General features: G+C 35.1%; 1 long non-coding RNA gene across 1 annotated transcript; it reads left to right on the forward strand.

Moving 5' to 3' along the window:
• Positions 1–217: 217 nt before the first annotated feature.
• On the forward strand, positions 218–22,490 carry LOC134852123 (uncharacterized). Its single transcript, XR_010164272.1, has 4 exons — positions 218–330; positions 21,568–21,659; positions 21,744–21,818; positions 21,915–22,490. It is a non-coding gene; the product is annotated as an uncharacterized LOC134852123 (long non-coding RNA).

The following is a 22,490-nucleotide window of genomic DNA, read 5'->3' on the forward strand; positions in this document are numbered from 1 at the left end:
ACGGCTAAAATTGCTTCAGTCGTCAGAACTAAAAAAAAAGTCTTCTGGCTAAAAATAGTAGCCAGAAAAAAGTCGTCAGAAGCGAAAATATAGTTTTCGAAACAAGCTTTTGACGACGTTTCTGGTGTTTTTAGCTTCTGACGACTGAAGTCTTTTTAACCGTTGTAAAACTGAAAAAATACGTCGGTTGCTGATAATTATTGATAATTATTCACTTCAAATGCTCTCAGCATTATTGCCTTCAAAAGAATTTTTTCTACATGATTACTGAAATGTCTGGCTCATGAAAGAGAAAGTACTTCGAAAGTGCGTATACTGAGATAGGCCCAGGTAAGGAAAAACTATTCTATGCTTTTTCTTAAAAAGGCTATTTTGGAGTTAATAAACAACTAGTTTGCGTGAGTAAATTCTTATGTATAAGAAAACTGCACCGCTTGAATCAAACCAATTATTAAGTACCATCATTTCTCAGATTTACCATAATGGTCAGGGGCGGATTTAGGGGGGGGGGGGCGGACGCCCCTTTTCTCAGAGATTCGACCCTCTGCCGACCCAAAGGGTCCCCCCTTTGATAGTTTTTCAGAAATCCATTTTTGGCCGACCGACCCTAAAGTTTTTCTAAATATATACTAACTTTGAGGGGAGCGCGCGCCAAAAAAAAACTCGATTTTTTTTGTCAAAATTTTTCAAAAAGTGCCCAAAAACAGCTTTTTTGACTATTTTTCAAAAATCTGCCTGCGGCGCAGAAAATTTTGCCAAAATAGGGGCAAAACAGTGCTTTGGGAGAGCTCGAAAAATCAATTTGGTCGACCTAGAAAAAAAAAAGGTCGTCAAAATTTTTGAATTTTTTTTGAAAATCCGCCCCCCCTCGAGAAAATCCTAGATCCGCCCCCTGATAATGGTGACGCTTACGCTTTAGCAGGCAAAACTATTAATCTCAATCAATTGTAGAGACAGCAACTACTGCAGCGAATTATGTTCAGAGTTATAAAGCATTTACGCACAGCTATTTATCTTAAAGGTGTTTTTACTATTCTCGGTATGTTTTACTTTTGAAAGGTCTACTTTGAAACGGTAAGTTTTACTTTGAATCAGGGGCGGATTTAGGAGGGGGCGGGGGGAGGCGGACGGCATATACCCCCCCCCCTCTTTCAGGGATTCGACCCCCTGCCGACCCAAAGGGTCCCCCCTTTGGTAATTTTTAGGAAATCCATTTTTTGCCGACCGACCCTAAACTTTATCTAAAGGCACCTTTGGCGCCAATATATACTAGCTTTGAGGGGGAGCGCGCGCCAAAAATAGGCGATTTTTTTGTCAAAATTTTTCAAAAAGTGCCTAAAACGGCTTTTTCTTTTTCAAAAAATTGCCTGCGGCGCAGAAAACTTGGCCAAAACAGGGACTTTTCAGTGCTTTAGAAGAGCTCGGAAAATCAATTTGGTCGACCGAAAAAATCCTAGATCCGCCCCTGCTTTGAATAATTATACCAATTTTTCTAATTCTGTTTTGTTTCGTGGCCAAGAAGGAACACAGCTGCTTTAACACAGTCTGAGGTCTGAGCAGGGGCGAATCTAGAATTTTCTAGAGGGGGGAGCGGATTTTCAAAAAATAGTCGAAAATTTTGTCGACATTTTTTTTAGATCGACCGAATTGATTTTTCGAGCTCTCCCTAAGCACGTTTTAGTCCCTGTTTTGGCCAAACTTTCTACGCCTCAGGTAAAATTTTGAAAAAACCGTCCAAAAAAGGCGTTTTTTTCGGCACTTTTTGGAAAATTTTGACCAAAAAATTGCGTTTTTTCGGCGCGCGCCGATTTTCTAGTGCGGGATAATTCGCCGCGTGTAAATTATGAAACGAGCAGTTGAGTTTGATTAATGGCAGGTTATTATGATAGTGACCACACTGTTCTAGGCCCAGGCAGATCAATAGATTGATCCCCAGATGGAGCAGAGTTTTGTGAATTTTGTCTGAAGAAAAAACTACGACGAGCATATACGGACATTAATCGGAAACAAATAAAATGTGGAATTTTAAACATTAACCGGAAACAAATAAAATGTGGAATTTTAAAGTCTTTTTTCTCAAATTGGGTCAAAATTAGACACAAAAATGAAGAGAACAAAAATTCTCAGAGTTTCACCAAATTTATATAGAGCAAATTGATTTTCGAAATTCGCTGCCAAACTTTTAACCCAAATATGGGTCTGTTTTTTATTAAATCAAAACTTACGCTGAAACTACCCGATCAATTAATGGAAAAGTTATTTTAAAACAAGCATCTTACACAGCTCGCCAAAATTCTAAGAGATAAAATCTCCAAAAAACTTTATTACTATATATTTTTGGTTGATAGCCAAAAAAAGTCATTTTCACAAAATAAAAATCTAATTCTTTGCTCAAAACAATTTTCAAATAAATTGCGCAGAATTTTGGAATTTTCATCTTTTTTAAGAACTTGAAACCTAGTGACTCTATAAAAGATGCCATAATCAAAGCACGCATCGAAAATGTCAAACAAAATGCAAAATCTTTCAACTTCCTCTGTTCAAACCTGCCAGGGTTGACCAAAAATGTTTGTCATACAATGCTAGTTTATGTAAAAATGCTTATCATGCAACTTTGTACAATTCATACGTACAAAAAATTGTACAAAACAAACATTTTCGAAAAAATTTTTCGATAATAAAAAAAAATATTTTTGAGTTTTGCTAAAAGTTTTTGGGTCTTGTCCGTATACACAATAACCAAACATTTTCCAACCAAAAAAAACCGATTGGTTGAGGGGCAGAATTTTCAAAAAATCTCATAAGTATTCATACATGTAGTTCACTCATAACTGTAATTAAAACCTTAAAACTTTGTATTTGTCCATAAAGTTTTTAGCCAAAAAAATTATTTTTTGAAAAATGTGGTCAGGTTTTTTTTACAAAGGAATTATATCAAAAAACCTTACAGGTTTTGCACAAATTTTGATTTGCGCAACAATCCTGTGTGAATTTTGTTTCTATCCTATGAAAATTTCATCCTAGACTACGTTATAAGAAACTTGAAAAATCTTCGAAAAATGCTTATTTAGGTATGAAAGTGATATTGTGATTGAGAAAAAAAATTTGTTGAAACTTGGATTTTTTATGGATTTTATTTTAAAGCAAAGTTCAAAATGCGTATCACAAATTTTTCATCAATGGAAATTGTAGTAAACCATTTTTTTCCAATCTTTAGGTTTATGAAAATGTATGACATCCTTTTTTTTGTATGGAGTTGTATGCTAAGCATTTTTTGCGTATGGAGGTCAACCCCGCTGTCTCACTTACGATTGTTTGCTTACGAGAGTTTTCCAGTGTACATGTGCAATTTTGAGAAGGAAATTTTGAGCAGAATCACAATTCTAAACTATTCCCTGAAAACAATCAATTAACTCGTGTATTTAAAGTGAAAAGCAACAAATTTGCTGTTATTTTCGAATGATACCTTGTAATTAATTACTATTAGGAAGAAGGAGAATACTGTTGAACTGAAGGACAGTTTTTCTCTTTTCCGATCATTTCGCAAGGTTTTCTCTAATGAGCATTTTTCCACCTGTGTTAGTTTTGAGCCTGGTTTTATTCCAGTTTTACAGAAAAAAGGCGAAAATGTTTGATACCTTGAGTATCTTTTCCAAATGTAAAATTTTTTCAAAAATTTGTTGTTTCGGGACAAAAATGCTGCCACTGTTTTAAGTTTTTTTGATCCTCAAACTTTGTGATGCTCCGTTTCGACTTATTTTCAAAAAAGGATAATATGATTGGTAATTTGTAAAAGATGCATATAAAATGAAAACACGTTGCATATAAAATGAAAACGTCGGAAAAACGTTTAGCAAAACTCGAAGAAAACATAGTTTTTGATTTATCGAAAAGCGCTTATCAAATAATTTTCATTGAAAAGAAAAATGCATATCCTTGAGTTTTCTTACAACTTCCATTACGTATGGAATTAAACGATATTGTATGATTAGCTTTTTTCCATGTAATAAAATTGTATGACAAGCAGTTTTGTTCAATTTGGGCTCACTTCAGGCGACAATTGGGTTCTTATCAAAGCATGGGTGACACTGCTAAAAATAAAAAAAATATTGTTACAATCACAATTCAATTGAAGATAACCGAAAACTTTAATGGATAACTATATCTACAACATCATCTTCTTGTTGAATAGTACCATGTCTTCCTCGACTGTTTGCTGGTTACCCTTGCGATAAGCAAGGGTATTGCAATCGGGTATTAGGCTTTTTCCCTTAAATAACTTTGTTCACAGGACTCTTCTGGACTCATCTCTAGAGGTAACTTGTTTCAATATGTATTCAAGTTTCTTAGCGTTCCCGGCTAACTTAGACTGGAGGAAGCGAATACGCCTGGAACGGCAAAGATCCCGGGTTCAAATCTGACCTTTTTTTGAACTAGAAAACTTCTGTTAAATTAAATTGTTGGACAAATACTTGTCTGCCTATGTTTTTTCAGCTTGTTTCTCACATCTTGGAATGTTCTTTTTTGCTGCGTGCATTTCTTAGTGTTTCTTCAAATGTTTGATTTACTCCTACAATTTGTAATTTCCTCAACCTTGACTTCGTATTTCCGTCTTTGTTCTTGTTCATTCTGTTAAAAAAATTCCTCGGCCTAAAATGATTCGGCCCATTTTCTATCAACTTAGTGACTACATTTTGGGCTGTTTCAAGGGAAACACAAGTTTTACGCTCACCTCCGCACTTTTTGAATTGATTGTTTGCTTACCAATCGATGTGTTGAGATTCATTTTTTGATACACAAAAACTGCCCGAACACAAAACTCTCAAAAACTAACCAGCAATATCTGGTATTTTGCGTTTAATTCGAATATCGGGTTGTGGGAAGCTCATTTATTTAAGTAACAATGTCCACATTTTTTGACAGCAAAAGTTATGGTCCTCAGAAAAATCAAAGTTTTGATATTTTCACCATTTTTTGAAACTTTCTGACTTTTCTCGTAAACTACCCTACCAAATCGGAGATTTTGGATGCAATCAATTGGAAGAACTGATTGCGATAATTGCTCTATCAGTAGCGGCAACTCCTTATTTTTTGTGTCATTCGGAAAAGTCAATTATCTCAAAAGTTTTCACTCTTTCAATTCTTTCACTTAGTTTATCAGAGAATCAACAAAGGTTTTGAGCAAAATTCGTTTTTCTAAACCGAGCATTTCGTCTCGCATCAGTATAACAAGTTTATACAATATCAAACACGTACCCCTAACTTTAGTTTATTTGTTTGAAACGAGATATAAAAAACGTTTGTTGATTCTCTACTAAACTTTGGTTGACCATTTGTTTTCCGCTTTTTTTCGAACTCTGTGTTTTATGTTTGTATTGTATCACAAAAGCTGCGAAGCTTTGCTTCGCCTCTGTGTAGATTATAGAAGCCTTACATTTTAAACGAATTGATTCTGTTGCTTCTTTTGACCACATTTCTCTACAGCATAGTGTTGTATCTAGAGTCATCAGACTACTTACACTAAATGATTCGGTATGTTTTCTTGATTTTTACTAAACCAACAAATTTTACATATCATTAAATTTTGAAACTTTTTTTACTCGTCTTTCTAAATGAAATTGTGAGTTTTGGCTGATGTTATTTGATTTCTTAAAAATCCATAAAATTTTTTGTTATATCAGAAAAATTTGTTCCAAAATTGTACTTCCATTTTCAGTAAACATATTCATACGGCATCATTATTTTTTTCTAGTCATGGAAAACAATTCTCTTTTAGTTTCAGTTGATATAATCCATTTTTTCTTTTTTAAATTATTTTTAGAAGTAGCAGACGTTTCTAATTTGAGTTGTCAAATAATATGATATTGAAAACTTCTCGTCTTGCAGTCGTTTCCTTTTTTGTATCGCTTAATTTATAATGATGCTTATGGCGAACCTAGCAAATATTGGTTTGACATCCGCTTTTGTAGACGAACAACCGAGACGTAATAATTTTTTTTATTTTTCAGGATTAATTTTTAATGTCTATAACCTTAAAAAGCCTAATTTCATTTATTCTGATGTATTGTTTTTGGTGAGTTCTTGGGTGATCTGTGATAGATTTATATGGCTCGGGTCACAATGAAATTATCAATTTAGCCTTGTTATCCGAAACTCAATTAGGGAAGGGTAAGCAATTTTGCTTCAAAAGCCTGGGTAACCATAGGTCAACTGACTGTACTTCTGTATCATAGACAACTGCGGGAAAAACACCACTCTACTTTACATACGGATCAAGATTTAACTGGGATGCGACATACTCAGAAATCGAACAATATTAATTTGGAAAACCAGGTGAATACAAAATCCGGTTTGAAATACCAACTCCAGTTTATGCCCATTCAACAGCAACCAAGCGATTCCTTTCTATTCACTTCTTGACAAGTGCAGCAGCTGTTCCTATGTTATGAAATGCACAGCTGGTACCTTACAGTGTAAGCCCAGTCGAACAGTTGAGTTAAGCATTCATGGTGCTTTCAGTGAGGACACTGTTTCGTCAACTCTATTTCTGCTACGTTTACTCTACAATTAGCCTACTCGGTGGAAACGACCAATTTTGATTTGATAGATGTCGCAAAATTGAACAATGTATGTTCCCGATATGACCATCTACGGCACATTGCGCTTACTGATCTCCTCGAGAATTCGGTACAAATTCTACTCGGCGTCGACGCTTTCTGGTATTTCGCAGAGCGGGACCTGAAGGCCCTGCAGGCAGTCCGTATGGAGTGCGCAACTTGCCGGGATGGACGATAACCGGCCCGTTTCATCAAATGTTTTTAAATAAGCAGTGCAATTATCATCTAAACATTTTCATAGACATTAAGCACAACGAGAATGCTTCCTTAAATGAAATTGTTGAAAAGTTTTGGAAAATCGAGGAATTTGGCACAACATCTCTTGTAACTAAAGAACCATTTTCAAGCAAACACAACAAGCAAATAGACTTTATTAAACAAATCACTCAACATGACGGAACCCGCTACCGAATAAATTTGCCTTGGAAGTACAACATAACGATACCAAACAAGTACGTTGTTGCTAAAGCTCAACTTGAATCTCTACAACGACAACTACAAAAAGACAAACTCACAATGCAACACTTCGACCAATCATCATCAACTGATGCTGATAAAGGTTACGTGATACCCGTAACTTTCCTGCATCTGCCACCGTTACCAATATGGTACCTAACGCACCATCCGGTTATAAATCCACAGAAGCCTGGTAAAAATCGACGTGTAACAAATGGTGCAAAGTCCTGTTAAAATTCCTGTTAAGAGACGGAACCGGATCTACTCAAAACTTGTTTGGTTTGGTAATGAGAACTAGAAAAAACCAATAGCAGCTTCCGGTGATATAGAAGGCATGTTTAAGCAAATACGCATGAAAGAAGACAATCAAAACGTACTACGATTCTTGTGGCCGACTAATCAAGGCGTTAAGCGGTATCAGTGTTCGCTTCTAGTCTTCGGAGCTGATTGTTCGCCCGCAAGAGCCATCTTTGCAATACATCAAACACCGTTGACTTCTGCATCAAAAACCCCAACTTACAGCAACTAATTCACAACAGCTTCTACATGGATGATTCCGTTCATTCCTATGACAATCTACTGTAAGCCCAGGAATCAACTAACGCTTTAAAGTTGGCTCTATATCGAGTACTACATAAGTGCTTGATTTCCTCAACGAACCCAAAACTGAAAACAATAGTACTATTCATCGGGCTTAAGGAATAAAATTGAATACTATGAATGACACACTCATCATTCAGCCCGTACTGAAAAACACTTTAACGGCTAAAGAAATGTCTCTGCATAAAATTCTGTCTGCTGTAGCCAGAACCTTTGAACCACTAGGATTGAGAGCACCATTTGTTATAATTCTCAAAACACTGCTTCAAAAGCTTTGGCGATCTGGTATAATTTGGGATCAAGAAATTCCTCAAAAATAAATCCCGACTATCGAAAAATGGACCCGACAGTGCGGACAAGATGATAATATGAAATAAGCGAGGTTCATAGAGCGAACTGACAGACACAGCGATATAAAAATACCTGTTCTCTCCGATGCTTCTCAGTTCGCCATGGAAGCTTGCATATACATCGGTAATTCGAACCAAGCCCATAAAATTTCATCATTTATGATTGGAAGAGCCAAGGTCGCAAAAGTTAACCAAGAAAACATACCCAAGCTTGAATTGCAAGCTGCAATAACTGGTGGACGTCTTTCGACGCAATTCATTTCTGGACGGATAGTTCGACGGTACTTGTATGAATCAACACTCTGGAAAAACCAAAATCTTACTGTGCAAACAGAATTAACGAAATTCTGTCAGTTTTTGAAGCCACCGGAATTCCTATTCTCATCAGAATCTGATTGGCCCCAAATAGTACTACAGAACGACACAGTTAATCAACCTATTTTCACAACTACAGATAAAGAGAGAACTACTACACTAAAATTCGACAGTAAAATTTTACATACCAACGCTATAGTGAAACGGGAAAACATTTCTATTAGTGCAAAAAAGGGACCAATCATGATGTTTGGAGATTTTCCAATTGGCTTCGTCTACTGCGCTACTGCTCAACTTGTTCATTTCAAGGACATTATTCAGCAAAAACGAAAAAGTTTTTTAAGAATAGACGACCGGGAGATGGCTAAAGCTCTACTCTACGAGTAATCAGAACACGCTACTTTCCCTATTACTATTAAACGTTTAACTACCAACAAAAAATTGGACAACAAAGATATCTGGAAAACTGGCATACTCACTATTCATTGATGGTAATATTATCCGCGCGCGACGACGAGTGAGACATTGACAATGCCAGATGCAAGTAAGTACACTAATAATCTACAACCAAAGGAAGGTTCGGTTCATATTATGGCCAAAAACACTCCTCATAAATGCATGCACTTTGGCACCAAATTTGTACGACACTGTCTACAACAAAGCTTCATAATGTTAGGTTTCAGTAAAACCTGAGACACTTACGCCACCACTGTTTCTTGTGTCCCTGCTTTCAAGTAAAATGTTTACACCTTTTCATGGCTGATCTACCTGCACAGCGCTTCGATGAACCGAAAAAGAATCCATTACTTTTCAAGAACGTTAGACTTGATTACATCGGTCCATTCTACTTTGCTGAAAAAGTTACCAACAAAAAAACCACATTGTCTCTTTACTTGTTTAACAACGCCTGCAATCGACCTGGAAACTACCGACAATCTGGCAACTGAAAATTGCTTGACAGCAATTTGTAGATTCATGGCCTACCTAAACTAATTCTTTCTGATAACGCAGCATACTTGTCGCCGCACTTGAACAAATCATGAAACAACCCTTTAATATCAACAAAAACGAAATAGCAATCAAGCTTGAGCTGATGTCAATCGACTGGCGTCTGAATCCACGATCTGCTCCTCATTTTCCTGCGGTCTGAGAACTTCTCGTTTCGATCATCAATGAGTCCTTCTTTTGAATTACGGATCGGACAGACTTTCCAGGGATGTTTTTTCAACTATTGTCGTAGAATGCGAAGCCTCATCAACTCAAGACCACTGACCCACGTAAGTTGCCACCATTAATGACACATTACCACTTACACCTAACCATTTCCTAATTGGGAGGCCATTCATTCACGCTCCCGCAGTTTCATCCTACGACCAAACAAATACCAACAAACTAAGTAACAAATCCTGGAAGCTAACCAGGGACCAACTAGACAGCTTCTGGAGGCGACTATTGAAAGAGTACGCTCCAACCCTGATCAAACGAACAAAATTGAACCAAAAAGAGGAAACCATAGAAAAACATGACCTCGTGTGGATCCTCGAAGACTTTACTCTGTGAAGCATAAGGCCCCTGGATAGGATTGTTGAAATGTGTACCGGTCCTGATGGCATTGCGCGCTCATGCGTAATCAAAACAGCGTTAGGAACACTTTATAGGCCCGCGGTGAAACTGGCTTTAGTCGAGCAAAAAACGGATTTTTAGAGCTCACGAGCAATTGTATTACCGAGCCCTAACCTCTCTTGTCTCCGTAACTAATGCCCTCCCCGAGGATATTCATGATGTGAATAATCTTTTATATGCATTACTTGAAAAACGGTTATTTCCAGTTTGTAATTATCAAATTATTGGAGTTTGATTATATTTTTGGTGATAAATATATTTAAAGATGACAATTTAAAATTTGAGAATCAAAAATTAAAAATAACATCAAAAGTTATCAATTTAGCCATAACAGTGTGAAAACAAAAATGAAGAAACTGCAATGCTGCGGATGGGGAAAAGAACCGGCATATTTTATCTTTCATTCTTCTTAAAAATTAAAATTGCAATAAAGCTATTTAAACACATTCTCATGGTTTCATTTTTAAGTTTATATCGCAACAAAACAACCCAGAAAGACATCAGTGTCCACAAACATTCATCGATTGCAACTGTCGATAATGGATCTTTTACCTAGCGGTAGTATTTCCGATTTTTCAATTTTTTTTGGATATCTCATTCAGATTAGCACAGCTTACTTAACCAAAAAAAAACAATCTTTAGGCAATTCTTTAGATCCAAAAGACACTCCATTGCAGTTGATGCTCCGCCGACGCCGGAGTTCATTGGTTGCCAGAATTAGACGTGAGAATGCACGATTTAATTCATGCCATCAATATCTCAGCTGAAAGAATAGGGGAAAATCTTGCGAAGAGCAATACATATAACTGGAATAATGAAATGCGCCAATATCTCGAGGAGTTGAAGCATATCGTCAACGAGTTGCAAGGAGCCGCAGAACGTTGTAAACGTCACTAGCTAAAGAATTTTCTGTAATTTACGATTAACAAACTTTCTTTCAAAACTACTTGCACATATCAAAACTTTTTGCAATCAATTATAACTTTTACCTAAGCTCTGTAATAATCACGCTTATAACTATTCGAAACTTCTGTCGATTAAACACTTTGAAAAGTAAACCTGGTGCTCAGGAATTTTGTATAATATGATAATTTTGTAGAAATGATAAATATGTTTAGTTCATATTTGTTTCTGTTGATCCAACAAAGAAAGACGACAGCTGCGTCTTCCCATCGAAAAATCATTAAAGCATTATCTTCCAGATCTACTTTTCAGTAGATTCCAAAATTTTGCCTTTGTAAAACTATGATTCATCTAACCTCTACATCCAAATTTTGTGTTTTTGTTCAGAACACTACGGGAAGAATAAAGATGGAATAAAAATGAATTCCGCATTAAACTTGTCAACCTTGTTTTCTACAGACCGATGGAGACTAAATAAATTGGATGAAAACCTATTGTTGGACTAACAGCTGCACGATTTTATAAACAACAAAACTGCTCTTGGACAAAGCTCTGAATGCTGTAACTGCCCATTAACTAGCCTCGAATAGTTGTTTGTCGTTTTTTCTTTTTTCCCACGCGTGCGAAACTTAATAAGTAATTTTTCTGTTCCTTTTGTTCAATTGTTACAAAAATTGGCATGCTGACTGACTAGGCCATTGAGAGCATACTTGATCCTCCTGCTGAGCCTTATTAAACACCTCGTTACAACATAAAATTGATGATTATGTTTGGATAGGAAAAGACCCCACTTTTTGGCTAATGGCACAGTTTTGGGTATTGACAAAGTATGAACTTTAGGCTAATTTTAGCGATAAAATTTGGCGGGGTATGGAATTAACCAGATTGACCGTATCAAGGCAACGCCCTGATTGTTCCGACTAAACGTTCAAAAAAGACAAAATTATGAAAATATGGCTGATGATAATTTTTAAATTTAAGTGCTTCAAAGTGAGTCGTGTATGATTTTGATAGAAACAAATTAGCTGCCTCAATTCAATTTGGAACGATTTTGAAGTGCGGTATAAATTACCGCGTGTAAAGTGCTAAACGAGCAGTTTAGACAGTCTCGATGAAGGTTACTGTTGTCAGGTTGACACCTGAATGGGAGCATGTAGATCAAAAGATCAATCCCCTGAAACATCAGAGTTTTGTGAAATTGGGCTGAACAGAAAAAATTATTCCGAGCATAGCATTTCTCACTTTCTCCGAGAGACGGTACAATAAGACCAGTTAGCTTGCCTCGACGCAATTTGAAAAGATTTTAAAATGCGAGAGAGTCTGAGTCCAGTTCGAAACAAGTATTTGAGATAAACAAGCGTATTCCTGATAACCATCACTGTAAAATACTTAGAACTAACCAACCATGATCCATGACTAAAACTTACAACAATTTGTAAGGCTGAAACAATTTATTTTCAGCAAGAGAAGAATAAATTTAACTTAGAAAACAGTGGCTAATCCTCGCTTCTAACCTCCAAACAAAACCAGTATATACTAGATCTATTCCGACTAGTAAATATAAGAGTAAGAATAGGATCGGTATTAGACTATGAAGTTGCACGAATCTATCCGGCCGAAAATAAGATGCAAAACTACTCTATGACAAATCCAACTCGGAAATAAACGCCTCCTGTGCGACCAAAAGATTTTCGAACAGACCTATACTGATTTAGATTTAGCAAAAACAAAATTAAATAGACAAACTAGATCAAAAAACGCTCCACAAAATGATAAATTAAAATGACGATCAAATAGGCCGGTTTCCACGTCTCAATAGTTCTAATCAAATCAAACGAATCAAAATGTTGACACCAGGTCAAAATCAGAACGACAGACTAAGAGATTCTTCATCGTGAAACAAAAACCAGACTACAACGATCCTTCCTCTACAAAACTATTCATACAGTACGTTTTCACTCATTAAAATGAATTGCAATAAACAGAGCAGTAAGATTCTTTCAAAGTCATTTATCTCACTAATATGCATATTTTAAATATGAAAAAAAACCAGTCTACTAAAAATCTTCCATCTAGCTCAAAACTTTAAAATCTGCAGTAAGTTTGAAAAACTTTAAGAATTTTTATAAATTTCGAAAAACTAAAAAAAAAAAGGAAAAAAATAGTTAGGCATTTTCGAACTGTTTCATAAAATAGCAAAATTTTCTTGCTTCTGGGAGACTTTCCCTGTTACTGTTCTTTTTCACCTAAACCTCATAAAAAAAATTAGAACAACCCTTCTTTATTTTGTTAAATCTTTCAATAAAAGTTTATCCAGGCTTATCCTCTTTAACCTAAAACCTGAAATGATTTTTTAAAATCAGATCATCAAGGCTAACCTTGGATCCTAAATTTTTTTTCTTAAACAAATAATTCGATAAATTTATCCATAACGGAACTTTCTAAATTAATTTAAAATTTGATCATCAAGGTTTTCCTTGTATCAATTAAAAAATTTTATCACCAGCTCTTAAAGCTAGTGTCTAACGACCTCAAATGTCGATTTTCTTTCCAAACTTTATATACAACCCAGGATCAACAGACGATTTTCCAAAAAAACCATTCTTCCAATTAGGAAAAACCGTGAAGGACTTCGGTTACACATCATTTGCTTGAACCCTGTTTTTAATTGAACCAGGCTTAGAACAAATTTTAAAACTAGTAAGAACGATAATAGTAACTAAAAATCTACTTGTGTAATAATTGTACTTGAATTTTTTTGATTGATTAACTATTCTCCAACCCTTGATCTCAAATCGAACTAAGTAAGATCAACTTTTACTTAGATGTAAATAGCTTTACACACCAGAGCAATAAAAAATCAATTTAACGAATTGACATAAACTCTTTTCAACCCGTCGCGTGACAAAAATCTATACCAAGGATTAGGATAAACTCACAAAAATTGTAAGAATAAACAATTTAGGAAATAGAACTGACAAACTGACACCCGGATTTTGCATCGATCATTCTAACACTTATGTCAAAAAATAATTTGGGAAACAAACAAACAAAACTTCTTCATAATTAACTAATTGAAGACGCAACAAACGATCTCTCAATTACAACACACAGACAAAAAGTACGATACATTAGATCAAAAAGCAATAAAAAAGAAGGCCATAATATCAAATCAAAAGCAAATCATAAAAACGAAATCTTTCCAGAACACGGAACGCTGTTTCAGAATTTGACTCAGCAACGAGAAAAAAAGATGAAATTCATAGAGAGCTGCAACACGACAAAAAAATCAGTGGACAATCAAAGATAATTTTCCGAATCAGAAGCCACAATAGCATTATCCATGAAAGGCAAACGAAGAATAAAATATCTGATATTCCAAAATCAGTAAGATTATACAATTGATATAAACCGATAAGACATTTTGAAAACTACACGTTAGATTAATACCGCATAAAAAATTATTCAATAGGACGACAACTTTTACAATGACACTATTTTCCCATTTGTCATCGACCCAAAAAGCGATCCGTCAAGCGGACAAGTTCAATTTTGTCACAACTTAATCGTAAGTTTGTTCCAAAAGGGAAATAGTCCATGTAAACAAGAATTCAAGAAGTAAAATTAACCAGCTAATTACTGGATCATTATCTACCATGTATAAATAATACAACCTATGGCATATTTACAACCGAAATTTTAGCAACAATTTCATCCATCCAACAACCACACCGAATACAAACAGATAAGATAGAATTAATTTTCTCAAAAAGTTTTCCGAAGAAAAAAAATTTCAACATCACAACTCACAAAGAGCAAACTCAATCTTCACTATTATATTCCAACATTTATTTTTACGTTTTAGTCTTAGAAACAAAAAAAAAACACTTCATACATATCCACCACAAATATCTCGACACGCAAAAAGAAGACGAGAATTCAATCTCTTTCCACCATTTTCAGGCTCAATTCATGAAACAACGACTGAAATTGAAACATCACAAACAATTGAAAATGATCTACAAGGAAGCCTAGCATAGTTCATTATAGGTTACTTTCAACATAACTTAGATTTAATTGCTCAGGCAAGAGAAAATTGTCGACCAAAAATTAGCAAAGAAACAATTCTAGCAGATGAAACGGGTTATGGATGGGACCCAGAATGGTACCACATTTTAATTTTTAGCATAAAAAATGATGTCTCTAGTGCAGCGTCTACAACAATCTCAGAACACAAAATTATTTAAAAAGAACTCCTTTAACAACCGAAACTCCAACTTTAAATTAAAACTCAGCCTTTAAAAAAGGGACGTTCAATAACAGTCTAAACTCATATTGATAAATGCACAAGAAAATGGAACTACGAACCTGACACAACAAAATATTCAAACGCCATCACTTTTGTAAACAAGGAAACTGTTGAAACAAAACCCACAATCCAACAATCCAACAATCACAACACCACACAACAAAAACACCACTTCGTTCCCAATTACAATCATCCAAAAATATTACAACCAACAGCTAAACCATTAGTCGCTGCAAAAATATTCCAACTATTTAGACCAATATCTAGAAAACGTCCAATTATGAAACAAAAATAAACAAATTGAAAAAGTTTCGCAAGCTATAATCACGATTATTTTACCAATTATAATATCAGCAATCCAAATGCACTACCACTTGTTACGGCTCAAAACTGACCTCATGATCATAATAACACTCAGCAAGTATCTAAAAATCCATTAACTCAATCTGTAAGTTTTACTGATAAGACAAAACCTCAAACAGACTGCAGTGAGAACTATCCACATTTTCAGCAAAAAAAAACTCAAATGATAGACAGTTCATTAGAAACCAACCACCTTATTCACGAGATGATGAAGAATATTTCGGTCGAAATCAACAACAGTACAATACTAATCACCGAAAAAACCAACCGAGTGACATAGACCAACCAGACGATATTTTTCATCAGATAATTTAGAACCTTACATGACTTCACAAAGACCACGACAAACACAACAGCAATACACTACAAGACAAAATTTTGTACAAAGAGATCATAAAGGACGATCACGTTATCAAATGATTACGCAAGGCTACCAACCCTATTCAATGAGAAATGAAATTCCACTACCATATTATTTACAACAACATGAAGTTTTTAAAAATCAACTCACAGATTGTACACAAATACCAAACACAGCAGAATCATTTCAAATGACCTTTGTTTTATACCTCATGGCTGGATCATCTATAACATCAAGCAAACTACTTATGGTTTTCACAGGAACAGTTCCTGAATTTTCAGTAGAAAGTTTTTTAAACACTGTCACAGCTAACCTACTAATAAATTTAGGCACAAAATTTGTAATCACGCCACTTCATCAAAATTGGATTCATAAACGTACAGCACTGGTACAAACCACACTCAACGGTGCAGCTCAAAAATGGTTTTCAGCCTTTTCCATAGAAATTAAGTCCAATTGGAAACGAATTACGCAAGATTGTTCAAAAATGTTTGACTCTAAAGGAAACAAACAAAATCTAAGACTTCTATGCAAAACAATTCGCAGACTCCCAAATAAAAGAATAAAAGAACTCGGTTCAAGAATAGAAATTCTGATACAAAAAACATACTCTCTTAATACACACGATTATAAAAAACGAAAAAAGACAGAAAAGATGACCTTAACACCACAGTTAAGAACAACAGCAATAACAATTAGAGCATCGCATCCATCATCAAATCGAGAACAAGTAAAAAGTTCCGCAAATTCGTAGACAAACTAGAACACGCAGAAATAACAATGAAGCTAAGAGCAACAGAAAACTTTAACTTCCAGTATGTAAAGAAAATTCAGACAACTAGAGAGAGAGAAAGACATTTTAATTAGTGTGTAGACAAAAAATAATACTTAATATACAAAATAGTGTAAGTTATAAAAATTTACCTTGAAGAACGTACAAGATAAATGTGGCAGCGCTAATTTTGTGTTGACAATTGAGTTAAACAACATTCAAGACTCCGATAATTATTTAGCTGAACAAAATCACTCGAACCCTAAATTTATATTAAAAGAATCCAAACTTTCAAGTAAAACTCAAATCAAAAAAAGTTGTATATATAACCAGAGATACGGACATAGTTTTGTCGAATGCAGAAAAAAAACAACAAGGTAAATCAAATCGTCAACGAAAACATAAAGAACTGAATAATTTTTTTTACCAATGCATGAAAAAAGACCAAAATTTAACAAATGAAAGGAAAATAAAGTAATAAAAGTTCCAGATCACAGCCACCAGTTTTTAACAATTTTTGTGAACGATCCCCGGATCGACAAAATTCACAACATTATTCACAAGTTAGATAAAGTCGATCAAATAGTCAGATCAATCAATACAGTAACGTTTAGTCAATTTCCAACTGTATTACTGTGATAAGAATTACCCAATTAACATATCGCGAAACTGTCCAAATGACAAACCATATAAAAAACTAAAACGGCAGATAACGTGAAAACTGTAATAACTCTAGATTTAGGAATCATAGCTACCAAAATAGATCAAAAAATTATTCTCAATCACCTTATCGCAATAACTCACCTTGTTCGGATAGACAGAATGATAATTTCAGAAGAAGTGCACCTAAACTTCAACGACAAAAAAAAATCAAGTACAAAATAAAAGTGAAACAACTCCAGACCAACCAGTAATAGATAATACGGAAACTTTAGAAATGCAACTAAACCATACACACTGTGAAAGCACGAATGAAGGAAGTGAAAATGAAGCACCTTAGTTATTAATATATTTAAAAAAGAACTTGAGTATGAAACTCCAATTAACCCTGATCATTATCAAAATGAGTCCCCTAACTCAAATTTTGACGAGTCTTATATTGATCAAACTATCAAAGTAAATTGAATCCCACATATGGTTGGCAATCAAACAAATATGAACAAAATATCCAACTACAACACCAAGAACACAACCAGCTAAGGAAAAATTTGGACAATCTCAATTCCTTTAGATAGCCAAAAGAGCAAGAGTTAGACAAACTAGAACAAACTCGTAGACAACCAATACGTAGTTTTTATTAGATTCCGGATTTTACTTCAGATTCGTTCATTCTGATTTGCGCCTTATGAATAAGAAAAAGATAGATTTACAAAAAAAAACAAAAACAATTGGGTTACCAAAACGAGTCTTCTACTTCTCATACAACTTCCTATTCATTTCAAAAAATTTGTCGGATTGAAATTTTTGGCCAATTGTTATTAAGCCGAAGTATCATTTATTACTCAGAAAAAAAAAGTTTTGGCGAGTACAAACAATCCATTATGAAATAATATTTTAAACGAAATTTTTTGACAGCTGGAATAAGTTAAGGAAAAATTTATACAACTTTTACGCCTTATTTTGGTTGGAAAGTTTGGTTTGTATATTCTCGTCCCATAATTTTTTTTCATCGAAAACTTCTTTTTATACAACTCAAATAGAAATGATCTATTTGACAAAACTTTTTTTAAAAAACGCCAATTTGATCTATTTGTTTTTTCTTTACATAGAGAATATGAGAAAAAAAAATCATACAACTGCCTTTGAGGAGATTCGAAAGACAAAATGGAATTGTATGACTTCTTTAGGTGTATGTAGTCAACCCGGGACTTCCAGAAATAATGTGACCTCTTTGTGATCATTTTTTTAAATTCTTAATTTACCCCTCTGATCAGACAATTGGGAAAAGCATAAGTTAATTTAAATATTATCGATCAGCTGCTCAATTTCAACTTTTCACCAGCAAACCTCAAGTATTTGCTCTAATTTAGTTTGTAAAAACTTGTATCAAATACCATCCTTCGTGAAGGTTCTAATAAAAACTTTGAATGTTTCTTGTGCCATAGATTGTCAATAAAGTTTTCAACGACAGAAGTAAATTAAATGCCATACAATTGCAATGAAAAGACTAAATATATTGTTCTATACTTTTCGTTTTAGCTTGCCAAGAAGTTATCTTGTTGTTTTCGTGACCATTGAATGATTTTTAAAAGCTACGTATTATGTGAACGTAATTTTTGATCGTTTCAGCAATATTTGTGGCCGTGTTTTAAAGCCAATACAATACGCTCGTACTAATTAAATTTTTTTCTTTATTTTTTCTCTGATTAAAAAACATCTGAGAACATTGTTTTGCAGAGACTTCGAACACTTTTTGATCCTTCTTTTAACGTCGCACTTACGTTATCAGAAAAATACCAAGAAGAAATCTCTAAAAACAAAAAATTTCATATAATTCAATCATTCGAGTTCAAGTAACCGACAGATCAAATGTCAGACGGCGGAGCAGTTTCGTATACAAATAGCAACAGCAACATGTCAATCGAAGCAGATGCAGATTACCGATTTACCAATTGGAATGCAGCAGGGCTAGAACAGGCGGGAAACAGCATAAGCAATGGAACTGCATTAAACTTACAAAGGGAATCAAGATAAATTTCTAATTCCTCCAAAAACTTTTGCTTTCACTTTAATAAACCCATGCACATTGAACAAATTTTGATTATTTTCTACGGTTTACGGGAATTTTTGGCTCTTCAATGCTGCGAAAACTTATACGTCATATTTTGTTCACATTGTTTCGTCAGTTTTTGAAGCCACCGGAAGTCCTATTCTCACTAGAATCTGATTGGCCCCAAATAAAACTTCAGGACGACACAGTTAATCAACCTATTTTCACAACTACAGATAAAAAGAGAACTACTAAACTAAAACTCGACAGTAAAATTTTACATACCAACGCTATAGTGAAATGGGAAAACATTTCTATTAGCGCAAAAAGGGAACCAATCATGATGTTTGGAGATTTCCCAATTGGCTTCGTCTACTTTGCGCTACTGCTCAAGTTGTTCATTTCAAGGACATTATTCAGCAAAAACGAAAAGGCTTTTTAAGAATAGACGACCGGGAGATGGCTAAAGCTCTACTCTACGAGTAATCACAACACGCTACTTTCCCTATTACTATTAAACGTTTAACTACCAACAAAAATTGGGCAACAAAGATATCTGGAAAACTGGCATACACGCTATTCATTGATGGTAATATTATCCGTGCGCGACGACGAGTGAGACATTGACAATGTCAGATGCAAGTAAGTACCTTAAAAATCTACAAGCAAAGGAAGGTTCGGTTCAGATTATGGCCAAAAACACTCCTCATAAATGCATGCACTTTGGCAACGAATTTGTACGACACTATCTACAACAAAGCTTCATAATGTTGGGTTTCAGAAAAACCTGAGACACATACGCCAACACTGTTTCTTGTGTCCCTGCTTTCAAGTAAAATGTTTACACCTTTTCATGGCTGATCTACCTGCACAGCGCTTCGATGAACCGAAAAAGAATCCATTACTTTTCAAGAACGTTAGACTTGATTACATCGGTCCATTCTACTTTGCTGAAAAAGTTACCAACAAAAAAACCACATGGTCTCTTTACTTGTTTAACAACGCCTGCAATCGACCTGGAAACTACCGACAATCTGGCAACTGAAAATTGCTTGACAGCAATTCGTAGATTCATGGCCTACCTAAAATAATTCTTTCTGATAACGCAGCATACTTGTCGCCGCACTTGAATAAATCATGAAACAACCCTTTAATATCAACAAAAACGAAATAGCAATTAAGCTTGAGCTGATGTCAATCGACTGGCGTCTGAATCCACGATCTGCTCCTCATTTTCGTGCGGTCTGAGAACTTCTCGTTTCGATCATCAATGAGTCCTTCTTTTGAATTACGGATCGGACAGACTTTCCAGGGATGTTTTTCAACTATTGTCGTAGAATGCGAAGTCCTCATCAACTCAAGACCACTGACCCACGTAAGTTGCCACATTAATGACACATTACCACTTACACCTAACCACTTCCTAATTGGGAGGCCATTCATTCACGCTCCCGCAGTTTCATCCTACGGTCAAACAAATACCAACAAGCTAAGTAACAAATACTGGAAGCTAACCAGGGACCAACTAGACAGCTTCTGGAGGCATCTATTGAAAGAGTACGCTCCAACCCTGATCAAACGAACAAAATTGAACCAAAAAGAGGAAACCATAGAAAAACATGACCTCGTGTGGATCCTCGAAGACTTTACTCTGTGAGGCATATGGCCCCTGGGTAGGATTGTTGAAATGGGTACCGGTCCTGATGGCATTGCGCGCTCATGCGTAATCAAAACAGCGTTAGGAACACTTTATAGGCCCGCGGTGAAACTGGCTTTAGTCGAACAAAAAACGGATTTATTGACCTCACGAGCAATTGTAATACCGAGCCCTAACCTCTCTTGTCTCCGTAACTAATGCCCTCCCCGAGGATATTCATGATGTGAATAATCTTTTATATGCATTACTTGAAAAGCGGTAATTTCCAGTTTGTAATTATCAAATTATCGGAGTTTGATCATAATTTTGGTGATAAATAAATTTGAAGATGACAATTTAAGATTTGAGAATCAAGAATTTTAAATAACATCAAAAAATTATCAATTTAGCCATAATAGTGTAAAACCAAAAATGAATAAATTGCAATGCTGCGGATGGGGAAAAGAACCGGCATACTTTATCTTTCATTCTTCTTAAAAATTAAAATTGCAATAAAGCTATTTAAACACATTCTCATGGTTTAATTTTTAGGGTTATATCGGAACAAAAACAACCCAGAAAGACATCAGTGTCCACAAACATTCATCGATTGCAACTGTCGATAATGGATCCTTTACCTAGCGGTAGTATTTCCGATTTTTCTATTTTATTTGGATATCTGATTCAGATTAGCACAGCTTACTTAACCAAAAAAAAACAATCTTTAGGCGATTCTTTGGATCCAGAAGACACTCCATTGCAGTTGATGCTCCGCCGACCTCCGACGACATCGAGTTCAACTGGTTTGAGCAAAATTTTAATATGTTTTTTCAACTACGGCTGCTAAAAGCCCAGAATAGGTTAAATTCACTACATGCGATAAGCATTTCAGTGTTTAGGTAACCATTCGGAGTGTAGCTGCTACGTGAAGCAACCTAAATCTCAATTTCAACGTTCTCTGAAACATCAACTGCTAACCGGCAATGACATAACCAAGTTTAACAAAGACTTGATTAAAATTATTCTGGCTCTGTTGCCAGATCAAACCGAAATGCGTCAAATTTTTGATAGGGAAACTCGGGTTCCAATTGTTCAATGTGCAGGAGTATTCGAGGAAAGTGACGAGCGATTTGTAACCTCCAATGATGATTCAGTCATCAGAAGTTTGTCGCGCTACGCCGGAGTTCATTGGTTGCCAGAATTACACGTGAGAATGCATGATTTAATTCATGCCATCAAATTCTCTGCTGAAAGAATAAGGGAAAATCCAGCGAGGAACAATACTAATAACTGGAATAATGAAATGGGACAACATCTCGAGGAGTTGAAGCATATCGTCAACGAGTTGCAAGGAGCCGCAGAACGTTGTGAACGTCACTAGCTAAAGAACTTTCTGTAATTTACGATTAACTAACTTTCTTTCAAAACTACTTGCACATATCAAAACTGTTTGCAATCAATTAAAACTTTTACCT

Source organism: Symsagittifera roscoffensis, chromosome 7 (assembly GCF_963678635.1).
Source record: "Symsagittifera roscoffensis chromosome 7, txSymRosc1.1, whole genome shotgun sequence".
NCBI classification, from domain to species: Eukaryota; Metazoa; Xenacoelomorpha; order Acoela; family Convolutidae; genus Symsagittifera; species Symsagittifera roscoffensis.